Source organism: Camelus bactrianus, chromosome 13, assembly GCF_048773025.1.
Source record: "Camelus bactrianus isolate YW-2024 breed Bactrian camel chromosome 13, ASM4877302v1, whole genome shotgun sequence".
Lineage (NCBI taxonomy): Eukaryota > Metazoa > Chordata > Mammalia > Artiodactyla > Camelidae > Camelus > Camelus bactrianus.
The window spans coordinates 73,877,713-73,891,661 of record NC_133551.1 but is presented as its reverse complement, the minus strand read 5'-3'; the positions used below and the strand labels follow the sequence as shown (position 1 = coordinate 73,891,661).

The window sequence follows — 13,949 nt, the reverse complement described above, 5'->3', positions numbered from 1 at the left end:
CTCCTGTAAACAAAAGCTGGGCTTGACTGCCTTAAGACAATTATATCCTGTAATAGTAAAGCATATAGTAAAGTTATATTCTTATTGTAAGAAGTACAAATTTATATATAAAAGATGATCCAGGACCATTCAATTAATCACCAGAAACTGCCCTATAATATCTATTCGTAATTATATTGTGGTGATTGATGGCACAACTCTGAATATACTAAATACTGTTGATTTGTACACTTTCAAAAGATGAATTGTCTGTTATGCAAAGAGTATCTCAATAAGGTTTTTAAATCTATTCCAAGTTTTTCATCTCAAATAAATCATTTTATCATCAGGAAGTAAAAGTTTGATTTCTTGTTTTAGTTTGTTAAAATTTAACAGGAAATGAAGCAAATACAGTATGTTTTGATGGTTCATAAATATTAACTTTGAAGGAATCTAGAACTAAGAATGAAGGGCAGAATTTGGCTGGAGGTTTGGAGTTGGGGTTTTTTTTTTCCCTTGTTAACTAATTAAAGTCTGTTTTATTCTTTCGATCAAGACATACTCAAATCACCTTGACTATTTTGACTGTGGATAGCTCCAAATAACTCCTACGTCTTAGAAACTTATCAGCAAGACTGAATGGCAAGCCAGTATCTAGACCAAAATAAAAGAACAAAATGCCGTAAGTACTAATTCACACTTACGATATTCACAGAAATTTTATACTTCAAATCTAACTGGCAGGCCAAAGAATCACAAATTCCACTTTTCTCCTTCAGACAGGAAAGATATATAAATTCAACAAATTCACCACTGATGTTTCAAAAGTTCCCATGTTGAAATGTAAAAAGTGGGGCATTCTCCACATTGAAAACAATATCCCTACAAAGACTAAAAGTAAAGGTTACGCTCATCTATACAAAAGAATTATAACACTAAACTGACAATATTAAGGTGTTCATGATAGGAACAATAGATACAGAAGTCAAAAAACATAGCTACAAAAGAGGCTCACCCACTTTCAAAATGGAAACTGTGAACATAGGCAACCCAAATAGATTCTCTAGACTTGGCTCTCTCATCTTGTAATTTGAGAAGCCGGCATCTGCTCTGCCTCCTTCATAAGGTAGCTAGCTGTGAGGACCAAAAGAGGTCAGGGAAGGCTATTCAGCAGGTGTAAAGTCTTCTGTAAACAGAAGCATAATCCTCATTTCACTCTTGAAAAGCTGTCTCTGTAATAAGCTATTGATCACCTTCTAGTCTGGATGTATGAAATTTACTCTCCGTATTAGTGTGCTCAGGCTGCTACAACAGAATACCACAGATTGGTATTAAAGACTGGGTGGCTTAAAGAAATGTATTTCCTACAGTCCTGGGGGCTGGAAAGTCCAAAATCAAGGTTCCAGACAACTTAGTTCATTTGGTGCCCTGCCTTCTCCCTGGGCCCTCACACGGCTGAGCGAAAGAGAGTGACTCCAGTCTCTCTTCTTATAAGGACACTTATGGCGCCCCACCCTCATGACCTCAGCTAAACCTAATTACTTCCCATAGGCCTCACCTCCAAATACTTAGCTGGTGGTTATGACTAGAGCATATGAAATTTGGAGGAACAGAATTCAGCCCATAGCACTCTCCTACATAATTTATTTAACAACTGTCTTCAGGCAGAAATTAAACCTTTGTATAAAAAAATAAGCAGGGGGTAGGGGAGATTTAAAGGATGCTTTACTCTTAAAAGGGCTAACTTAAGGCAGCTTACTGAGATTCATATAATATAAAACAAAATTTAAAATAGATGAGGGAGGCCTCTCTCGCTCCCTAGTCTTCGGAAACAGCCCGCACTATGTCTATGGGGTGTGTATCTACTTTTACTTTAACCCGAGCACCCAACCCCTACACCTCTTGGCCTTTCTCTTAGCCTACACTATGTAGTATGTATCTATCTAAATAAGTCTATCTTTACTCAAAAAGTAAATAAAAATAAAAAAGATGAGGGACCTGGAATGATAACAATAGCTAAGTTTATTCAGCATTTATCTACCAGCTACTGCTCTAGGAGCTTTCCATTTTACCCTCACAGCAGCCACACAAAGTAGGAATGATTTCTAGAAGAGGACCCTGGGCACACAGGGGTGAAACAAGTTTCCTCGGGCCGCACGGCAAGTCTCACCAGTCACGCCGGCTACAGACCCAGTACTCCCTCTAAACTTACACTATAGGGCTTCTCTTTCCCTTGGGACAAAGGAAAACTGCAGGGGGAGAAAGAAAGACGTGTTCAGGTTCATTTTATACCTTTTGTCAGATGTGGCAAAAATTTTATAAGCAAAGTGCCCGAAAGAAACAATCAGTCACAGGATTTTAAATCCATATGTTAGAAACAAACCACGTACTCAGGAGGTCAGTTCCTTCTGGTACTTAGAGCTGAGAACAGTTTCTCCCCTGGGTCCTCACAAAGACAGCAAGGTCTGCATGGCCAACAGCAGCCTGGGACTCCCTGGATAAACCATTCAGGAAACACAAACAGCAAGCTTCACAAAGCTCCACAGAAGTCAACGGCCTCACAACCACACTACTCAAGTAAAACAAATTGGCCAAAAATAAGAAATGCCAAGGATTCCCAGTAATTGAAACAGGAGATTTAGAGCTCACTAGAATAGGTGTTCTTCAATGCAGGACTGCCATAAACTACCTACAAGTGCGTATTATGAACATGGAGGCCAAGGTTCACAGTTCTGCTCCAGGGGGAAAAACCACAGCTTACACCAATACTCAATGGAGTCCCTGATAAAAATAAAGGTAAGAACTCCTGACAGAGGAATTGATGAGCTGCATAACCCCCAGGAGAGCCTATCCAAACCATCTTCACATCAAAGCTTGGGGTTGGTACGGAACACAGGCTGATGTTAAATTCCAGTAAGTAACTAGATAAACACAAAGTCAAAAATACTCATTAAATAAGCATAGCTGGGAAGTAATTCTAACCTCATTTTAGAAGTGCACAGTATCTACCCTATTAAACCATCAACATCCATTGCTGTAATTATTAGATACATTATCCCCTCCAAGGACAGGATCAAATGGTCCTCATTTCTGTGTGCCCTGACCATTCAATAAATGGTCTTGCAATAAAGAAATTAATACAAATATTTACATTTATAAGTATCAAGCAAATAAGTACCTTTGGCCAGAATGACTATTTCAAAAATTTAAAGCATTCCTTTCCCTTCTTATAAATGAAATCTTTTGCAAAATGAGGAACAGAGGTAACTGAGAGAAAACAATGCTTACATGGAATCACTAAAAAAAACGAATACTGCTACATTTTACCCGAACCATGACCTGACATCATTATATCAGCATTAGGCCCATTTTTTAAGAAAGTGTAATCAGACTGCATTATTCCCAAATTTATACCTTACGCCTTTCCCCTACAGGATGGAGAATTAGGCACATGTAGTGCATGACATTTATGGTCCTCATTCCTCCTTCTCTATGGCAAATAGTAGAAAAAGTCAAAACTATAGCATAGCTGACACCAGAAATGAGTGGATATTTTTAATTTCTTTAAATAAAGGGAACTAAAATCCAAAATAATGACACCACCAAATGCTAGCAAGGATGTGAAGCAACAGGAACTCTCCTTCATTGCTGCTGGGATTGCAAAATAGTACAGAAACAGATAGTATGCTAATTTCTTACAAAATCATTCTCTTATTATAGATCAAAAATCATGCTCCTTGGTATTTATCCAAATGAACTGAAAACTTATTACAATTTATTAAATAGTGGTTTTATTTTTTACTGTTTTAATGTATTATATAAATAAAGTATTACTTATCCAATAATAAGTGTTTATGCAATCAACTTAAACCTGTTAGCAAAACTGAAGAAATCTTTCCCCAAAAATGCCAGACTACTTGAGACACTACATTTTTTCCAGCACTTTTTGATCTTCCTTTCCAAAGATCCAAACTTAAACTGCTCCTGCCTCCAGGACACTTAAGAGTGACTACTAATTGCTGTACCTCCTTCCATGCACCTCTAACATGCTTTCTGAAAGGTGAACATTCCCTTACTGACCACTCCCCTTACCTGTTCAGTGTGAGAACCACGCTCTGTGCATAGAGCACAGTCTCTGAAAGAACAGACTGCCTAGGCAGGGGGTCAAAGAACACACACAGGTAAAGTCTTCTGCATAATTTTTCTCATTATAAAATACCCACACACAAAAAAAAACCACAAGAGTAAGAATACCTAAAACCAAAAGGAGAAAATTACTGTTCAAATGATTCAATACAGATGTTTTTCTATGTAATTTTAGTCAGTTAATAAAAATGTGCATGTCTTCACCAACCTCCCTCACATATGTAAAACTCCTAGATGATGTTCCAAACTATTTTCCTATGTTTTACATCTAATTTATGAAAACTCTGTTTTGTTAAGCAAAAATAACAGTAGTATGTGTGGCCAAAAAAATTAAGATTTAGTGATTTGAGTCTTTCCAAAAGAACTTTTATTAAATTTTTGTAAGAGAACAAAGCATTTATATTGGGAAGGAGATGTGAGTACTGAAGGGTTTTTGTCTTGGTTTTTGTTTGTTGGTAATATTAAAAAATACAGAAAGTTCATCGTACATATAAGGAAGGTATCAACTGCATGTGTTTAACATACTTAAAATATTTTTTAAAATAAACGATTAGTAAAACAACAAAAATATCTTTTAAAGACAATCAAGAGCCATTCTCCAGTCTCTCTCCTGAGACCACATAAAAAGAACCTGGTTGTCTGCACCTGGATGTAAGCACACTGGTTGTTTGTACAAAGCTTAAATTGGCCCAATAAGAAATCCTGAAAACAACGCAAAAGGAAGTAAGTAATTTCAACTGGTATTTTACTAAAAGTGTACAAGTGAAAGCAGTATTGCTGTTGAGGTTCAAAACCATCAGAGACTTGACTATACCAGTTTCTAACCAGCTATTTTTAAATTATTAGAAGATAATCTGGTGAGCTTGTGGTAAATACAGCTGTGAACAAAGCAGCATACACCATCTGGAGGCTTTTGACTTAAGCAATTTTTCAAATGCACAATATATTTGGTCTATTTGATTTCTTTGAAGCTCAAGAGTCACTTATAAACTGACCTTTTTTTAAAAAACGCAACTACAAAAGCTCACTCAATTTGCGGAAACAAGACAAGAGAAACAGATCTAATCGCTCATCTTTAGAACCAAGTGGTTATTTCTAAGCTTTACAGGCAAAAGTAATTTTATAAAGGGGCCCCATACTTACCTGCCATATTCTTAAAACTCTTCTTCACAAGTAACTTTTGACTAATCCTCTAACATTCAAATGTTTTCTGCTTCCTAAGGTGATTCACATCCATTAACTCATTTTATCACAAAAACCTGAACACAACTGTCATACGAACCATCATAAAAGCCTACCTACTGAGCACCACTGCCATTAACCTCCTCATGCATCACCCAGTTAATGTCCTTAACCTGCAGCCCCTTTCAGCTACTTTCTATCACTTCTCCATCAAACTTCGCAACGTTTCTTACTAACTGCAAACCAGCATCACTGGCCATCCTCCACCCCGCAGGCTGCTCTGCTTTCAACAAATTCTCAGGGGTTCCACTGACTCCTGACTAAACTTTCTCAGTCCTCGTTCCCTAGTCCCAAACCTAGAACACACACCCCACCCCCACCCTGAAGCACCCTCCTCCCTTTATCCTCTTTATATTGCTTTACTTTTCAGACCTCTTTCAAATCATTCTTCCATTTCTTCCTCTTGCCAGAGTATTGGCTTTTCTTTTCCAATAACTACATGCACAGCATTGCCTCAGCACTGGCTCCTCCTATGTGAGATTCAGTGAGTAGCCTCTGGTTAGTATCAACAAATCTCAAAGCCCTCTGGGCCACTGCTGTGTGGAGGAAGAGGGTGGAATTTGCTTTTCACAAAAGTAACCACTTACAGGATGAGGTGGGCAAAGTAAGAACGGGTCAGGATCTGGCTTGAAATCCCAGCCTCACCACTCACCAGCCAGAAGCCTTGGTAAAATCGCTTGAGGCCTTCAGACCTACAGGGATTGAATCAATCGTGCAAAGTAGGAACAGCATTAAGGAAATGAAGTCATCATCAGCACTACAAACATTTGGTATTTTTCTTCTAATCTTTTTCCTTAGCCTCTGTGAGTAAATGTGGGTGTGCATGTAACTGGAATCATACTGCATAAACATTTGGCATCTACAGTTTTTTTTTTTCACTGAGCTTTACATTTTATTTGTATACCACCATGGTTTTTAGTGTTGCATAATATTTCCTTTTATGATTGGGCCATGATTTTTGGCCAAATATTAACTATATACTTCCTTCTATTTTGACTTGGATTCAGCAGTCTCTGCTGCCAATCTAAATGTCTTGGTTTCTTTTATGTAGAGAAAACATTTTATACATGTCACATTTTCTAGAAAATGTTGCACTCTTTCCTCATCCCAGGTCATTTTCAGGATTCACTTCTCCAATGAGTTTTTTTAAAAAATCTCAACCTGAGCCAACTTCCCTCCCGTCGCTACTCCACCAGTCCCCATTGCACCTGCGCGAGTCCCTCCAACAACACAGCCCCATGTTCTTCTACCAGTAAACTGGGCCAGTGAAAAAGGCATCCCATTAGCTTTATATATAAACAGATTTCAGCCAACTTTGGGTTTGATTTTTGCTTTTTAAAAAATGTAGTAGACAGTCTTAGAAACCTGTGGTGGTAAGCATCTCCTCAGGACAAAGGCAGACCATAAGGAGACCAAACTATTAAGAAAATATGATGCCATTCAAACCACAATCTATTTTACAGCCTGAAAAGCCTGACTTTGTCACAGACCTATATTCAAAGACTCAAAGCTATTCAATCTTATAATAAATACTTTCCAATAACTTGGAGACAAAAACACATTTTAAAATTTAAAGGTAGCCACACATGTCCCTGAACAGAGGTATTTCAAAACCCTCATATTAATCATCCAGCCCATGGTCAAAGTGCTGTTAATCAATGGTTTTCTCAGTCCCTTTGGTACACTGTAACAAGAGGTAAGAGACAGGGAGAAACATTTTAACCATGTTATCTCCATGGAGCTAACATTTATTTCTGAGTTTTACAAACTAATCCGAGAATAGCAAACAAAGAACCAGTTTAAAAAAAAAAAAAATGGTTTCCTATGTCACTATAAAATGGATGATTCCATTGGCTACTCAGACTAACACAATAGCAAGCAAAACCCTCTGACCTTGGAAAAGCATAGTGAATGTAATACCTACTAGTAAATTACAAGGTTTACCAATTTCCTCACAACCAAAAATAAATCTCACAAGTAAACTATCACACGAGTAAACAAAAGCTTGTCTTGTTCTATCATTTGCTTTTTAAAAGCAAGCACACTGGCTGTGGGAGAGGGATTAAGAAACACAGCCAGACAAGTCCATAAAACCTCCAGTGTAAGATAAAACTACCCTGCAGGAGCAGCCAATGCATTCTGACCTAACAGCTGTACACAGTTGCACTAATTAAAATTAAGAGCTAGTCTGCATAACACACAGGCAATTCATTGAACCTTACAGATAAGTTGACAGGGTTCACCATGACACCCTCCACCCCCACCACCGCCAGACCTACAACCTAAAAAAAATTAATCGGCACATAGCTGAAGGTACTCGTATTTGAAAATATATATACATTCAAGCCTTTCAGAAATAATCACTACCACATAGACTGAGACGTATCCTATAGGCTATAAAAACCCATACACACACAAAGGAAGTGGTACAGCTACATTACGTCAGCTCTCGCCTCAATTCATAAATGCAAAACCACAAAACAAGACAAAAACCTAAATGGCCTTTTGCTGGAAACCTTCTTAAGAGTGAATGAATGTAGGTTAAGTCTTTATGTTACTGAACAGTACTTGGTGATGCCTCACTTTCAACAGCCACAGGGAGGGAAAAAGTGTAATCTTAGTCAATTCTATCACGCAACCAGATCAAATAACATTTCAAGCACAGCCTGCCAAGCACCAGGGCCTGCTAGAGTACAATGAGCACTCAAGTGCTCTGGACTGAAAACCACCTTTCACTGGTCCCAGAGATCTTTATAAAATAGTTTAAACACTACTAAATTACAGAGTTCGGAAAAAAAAAAAAAAAACAAACACAAGGCTTCTAACTGCTGCTCCCATACTATTGTGAAGTTGCTGTTAAGCCTCTAAAATGTCTGCCTTGTGTTATTTTACTAGGCAATGTAAATTTTCAGAAAGGCAATTGCCTCTTAGAGCCCAAATCTAACACACGCATAAAAATGTAGAGTTGGTTGTGCATCTGGAAATAATTGCCCACAGATCAACGGGCTTACATGGAATATTGTTTCCGTCTGTAAGGTTTCAAACCATGTCTACTTTAAATGGGGGTGTTGGGGGAAGGCCAGAATGTAGTAATTTGGGCACATAATATAAAGGACTTTGTCAACTCTGTTCTCAACTTTTATTCAGTGTCTCAATCTTAAAGCACACAGACACACATTTCAAAGGGAAAAATTAATCTCTTTATTGACCTGTGTTCATTCACATACCATTTTTTTAAATTTCCATATGGCTGAGAGAAGGCCTCCAGCCAAACAATGCCCCAAGGAGAGCAGTGGCACATGTGGGCCAGGAAGGGGAAAGGCTGCGAGTAAAACAAAGTAACCTATCACAAGAGTTTCTTTCTCAGCAAACAGAAAGTGGTCAAGCAGGTCTCCCCATAGCTTCAACTAGAGTGCAAGACTGGAGTAAACAGGGTGAGAGGGCCCAGAAGCCACCACCTCAAGCCAAAAAAGAAAATAAAAGAAAAGAGAAGAAAAGAAAAAGTTAATTTAATCTTAAAGCAATCGTCTTCAAAGCTGTATCTGCATCTTACCTAATCTGCTAAAATAACAGTATTTTGATCCAAGAAACAAATTATTTTTGTCAATTAAGCAGCCCCAAACTAATCTATAATCAAATCTATCCAATTCACTTTATTTTTAAACTAAAGTTTCTGATCAAACAGCGGCTTGTGGATTATATACGGCCCGTTTTCACTTTCCTTTCAAAGACACACAAACACACATACACACACACCTACCTTTAAAAAGTGGTTTCTCTGCCTTTAACATGCTTAATTGATTTATTTAATTGGGATTTCTAGAGTTTTGGCAATTTAAAAAAACTAGTAAGCCCAGGAGAAATGCAATGGGACACAACAAATACCTATTCCTGATTCCTGGAAAGCCACCACCATTCTTAATGCCCGAGTTGTTCATCTCTCTAGGGCTAGCGACAACACTCGCGTACACCCACCTCCGAGAGCCCCTGTGCTCACACTTGTCCAACTTCCCGGCCGGAGCCCCGCGTCCCCCTCGCAGCACGAGGGGGGCCGCCCACTTGCCTGCGGCCGGTCGCTGCAGGAGCTGAGCCCTCCGGCCTCCGCCTCAGCTCCCCCCACCCCGCCACAAACTCAGGCCCGCGGGCACCGTTGGGACGGGCTGGGGGTCGGCATGAAATGCACTTGCTAAACAAAAGGAGGCCCGGGCGGCCGCCGGGCAGCAAAGCGCGGGGCGGGCGCAGGCTCCCGCGGCTCAGCGGCTCCGGGAGGCGGTGGCCGCGCCGGGCCCCGCCCGCGGCTGGGGAAAGCGGCCGCCGCGGCTCGCACTCCTTCAGCCCGGGCGGCCGGGCCAACACTGCCACATGCCTGTGACCCAGACGGTGGGAGAGAAAGAGCAGCCTCCCCGCGGCGGCGGCGGCGGCCGCCGGCAAAACCTGGGCTGGAGCCCGGCCGGCTCCGCGCGCGCCCCTACCGCCGCCACTACGGGCGCGCGCTCACACAAAGCCGCTGCAATTTTCTCTCCTGCCTAGCTTTGGCCAGCCTCTCCTTTTCCTCGGTCCTCCCCCCCTCCCCTCCCGAGAGCCGGATCCGGGAGGCTGTGTGATTGATGGCAGCTCTTAATAGCGTGGTCAGCTAGAAAATGCATCTGCAAGCAAGATATTAAAGAGGCAGCGCATCCCCGGGAGTGATCAGCAGTTCACACATCCTAGAGCTGCCTCTGCTTCTGCCAGGAATATTAATGCCAACCTCCTCTGACGTCTAACAAACGCAGATGAAATAACCAACAATCACAGACGTGACGAACATTTGTTTCAAAGATGCACAAGAGAAAGTAGCATTCTGTGCTGTCGAACAACACTGCAGTATTTTTGACCCCAATTTTCCTTAAGATTTAAGAATTCTCTGTAAGTCATTAGTTTAAAAGTCTCCTATCCGATCCTTTTTCCCCAAGAAAATAAAGATCCATCTGCTAGAAAAGACATAGCTTAAATTGGGCTTGATTGAAATTCATCTAATAAAAAAGCAAAATAAATGCACATTCCTTGCCACGTAACCTTAAATAAACAGATAACCCACCAGCTACCAGATTACAGACTCCTTAACAGTTCCATTGTTATGTACATCTAAACAGAACTGCCAACAGTAAATATCAAATTGGTTTCTTCCCCACCCCCAATCTGGTAAATATCTAACAACTTTCTAAAATTTACCAAAATTAAACTACACTGACACCATGTATTCCCTAGTAATAACAGCCACAACCATTTTGTCCTATTAAATAAGACATTCTAAAGCAAATTTTTAAAAATCTATCCCTACAGAATACGAATTCAAAATATTAAGCTCATTCAGTGTTGGCCCAAACTTGAAAGTTACAAGCTCAAAATTTAAATGATCACTTTTGGTATCTTTAATATTACACATTTTGCCTTCCAGGCAAGTTTCATGGAACTCTCAAATATCTTTATAAATGTTATTGGACCTTCCAAGGTCCATTTTGGAGATTAAGTGATTTGCCCAAAGTTTCTCAGCAGGGGAGTGGAGGATTTAGGAGAAGCATGGAGTAGAATCCAGGGGTCCTGCCTTGTTGGTACAGATAACTCAGCCAACATGCACATTTGCTATTTAAACATCATTCTGCTGACTTCTTTTAAAGAAGAATTAAGTTATTCTACAGGAGATAGAAATACCTATCTAAAACTACTAACATAGCACATGTACTGAGAGCAAAAGCTGATGAGGCATAATGCCTCTGCCACCCTGAAGGTGGCTGTGATCAATACAAATCAGAGGTGGTCTTCAGCCAAGAGCAGCCCTACTATAAGCTCCGCTAAACATCACTCCTCAATGAGACCATCCTGAGAGGACCTGCGGCTTGAAAATCTGCTTCATAACAAGTGGCTTTAAGATCATTCCATCCATGTCAGAGATGAAATCAACCCTAAAGCCCAGCTACAAAAGCCACTCCTGTCCTAGGACACACTTCCATTTTCCCACCAGCTATGTATCGACACATGGCAGAGCCTGAAGAGAGGGGTTTGGTTTTGTTTTGTTTTGTTTTTTGTTGTTGTCTACAGTACTTTTAAAAAACGTGCTGGTTTATCCTAAGTTGGAAAGTGTGGTGAGAACAACCAAACTGCTCTATTCTAAATCCATGCTGTACCTGTTCTCACAGGGATTCTAAATGCTCTGACAGTACTTTATGACATTTATATTCTTTTGTCCTTGTCTTGCACCCTCTGCTAATCCATCCACTCACATCCCCTCACCTGCTAGTTACACCAGTCTTTCCATTTCACCACGGTATCGAGATTTCTACCAAAGGCCATCGCTACTTCTTCCCATTGGAACAGAAATATCTCCCTGCCACCCACACCCCCACCCACCAATCTCCCCACACATACACAGTTTAAATCCTACTCCTTCAGATCGCAGGTCAAATATCACTTTGTCAGAGATGCTTCCCCTGAGGCCTCATTCTAGGTCAAGTTCCTTTGTTACTGTAAGTGCTCCGGGAACTGTGTTCCTTTCCTTGAGAGCATTTCTCTCAGTTTGTAACTCATTGGTGTGATTTTCTGATTAATATCCATAGCCCCCTTTAGACAGCAAGTTCCATTAGAGAAACTTCTCTATGTTTGCTCAACATCAAATAACGATTATTAAGCACACACATCTATAAAATGAATAACTGAACTGAGGGTAACAACCCTTTACTTATTTTGTATGTTCTTTGCACAGTTCCTGGCACAAAAGAAGCCTCTCTCAAATAAGTAGCATCTATGCAAATAAGTAAAAATAATTAAAAGTCTAAGTAAAATGAAGATCTTTATCCCCACTTGATAGAGATGCACATAATTGTGCCTGGGATAACTCATAAAAACACTAAGACCCGAACTAAGGCCCAATATGCAAGCCATACTTTTTTTTTTTAAAGAGGTAATAAGGTACAGAGGCGATCATTAATATACTCGAGACAAGTTCTTCCTACTTATGTGACATTTAAGCAAGGGGCAAACAGCAGCAGGTAAACTGGATGGACTACTAAATCCTGTACGGACACAGAGAGCAATATAAACAGAATACAGAAGTTTGAAAGCATGCCGCTTTTCAAAGACTAGTTTGTCTTCAACATTTCTCTTAACGCAAAAGTACTACCAAATTCTGCTTTAATTGGGGGGATGGAGCTGACCCTCACCTCTCTTTTACACTGAATTTTTTCTTTAGTTTCAGTTTTTTTCCTCTCTGAAAAACCTCTACTTCTCTGACATGGAAGCCTTTTTATGAGCTCTTCTGACCCGAGGATTGCCAATCGCAGGCGACGAACCATTACCAAACTGTCCTCCCCAACTCCTCAAAGTGAAGAATTCACTTTAAACCCCATTAATGTGAGCCTGTAGATTAAGGGACCTGTAGATAAGAAAGGAGAGTTATTAAAACAAGAACAACAATTTCTCAGATGTTCTGCACACAAGCATAAGAAAAAGTGAAAGAGAAAGTGTGAGATGAATAGAAAACTATGAGCTATACCCCATCCTCACTCCCAAGTCAACCCTCACTGCTGTTTTCAGCATTCCACAGGGCACTGCTTGGTTCCCGCATGATCTCAGCCCTCTCTATGTCATACTTCTTGCTTCCTTTTGTCCTAAGTTCCACTCCATGTAAATTCCATCTCCAGGTTTTATAACACTCCTCACTTATCAAAACAACCCTGTCAAGTTGAGTACCATTAACAGATAATGAGAGGAGACAACAGATGCGGTTAGAAGCAAAGCACTCCATATTCTACAGGCCTCAGCATGCAGCCAAGTGAGCTGACATCTGACTTTACCCTAACATTAACAATTAAATATAAAGTCTAGTTAAACTAACATTAAAGCTATGACCAGGAACAGTACACAGGAGAAATGTGAAGTATAACCTTAGCATTAGTTGAACAGGGCTCAGGTCATTCCAGACCCTTAACTTTGAACAACTACCCTGCCTCTCCTCTCTCTGCCACCTTGCTTCTGTCGCAGCAAGAAGATTCTTGGCCACATCTTCTAAAGATGGCAGCTTTGGACTACCCTCTAAGATCATCAAAGGAGGAAGGAGGCTGCATTTTTACAGGAAAGTTTAAAAATGACATTCATCTAAGAATAACTAGTGAGGTCTGCCAAAATTATAGCTATCAAGTTGAGACAATCAACATTCCTTCCTATAGTATTATCATTCAGATCAAGTAATTTAGCTTACCCAAGTATCAAAAGACTATCAAAATTGGGGGTGAGGGTATAGCTCAGTGGTAGAGGGCATGCCTAGCATGCACTAGGTTTTGGGGTTCAATCTCCAGTACCGCCATCAAGAAAAAGAAAAGAGTGCCAAAGTCAATCAAGCAAACAGTGACTGAATCAGGGACTGCGTCAGTACTAGTCAGTGACTAGGACTGTGGAGGTTTTGTTTCATATTACTATGTATAAGCCAGAGTTATAATTTTAAGCAAACCATCTATTTTTTTCCCTTTTCCAATTCACAAAATGCCACCCCACCACAAAACCTCTAGACTTTTCAAAAGAAAAAAGAAAAATATATAGTTCTTTTTGAA

At 40.1% G+C, this 13,949-nt stretch overlaps 1 protein-coding gene across 3 annotated transcripts in view; it reads right to left on the bottom strand.

Annotated features, from left to right (window-relative positions):
* Positions 1-13,949, bottom strand: part of RERE (arginine-glutamic acid dipeptide repeats) — a 366,200-nt gene that overhangs the window by 260,383 nt on the left and 91,868 nt on the right. Inside the window, exon 1 of one of the 3 annotated variants that reach the window (XM_074377498.1) lies at positions 9,343-9,690. The exons of the other annotated variants lie outside the window; for them this stretch is intronic. The gene's annotated coding sequence lies outside the window, so the exon portion shown is untranslated. Of the gene's footprint in view, positions 1-9,342; positions 9,691-13,949 lie in introns of those variants that run through there. 3 annotated transcript variants of the gene reach the window in all.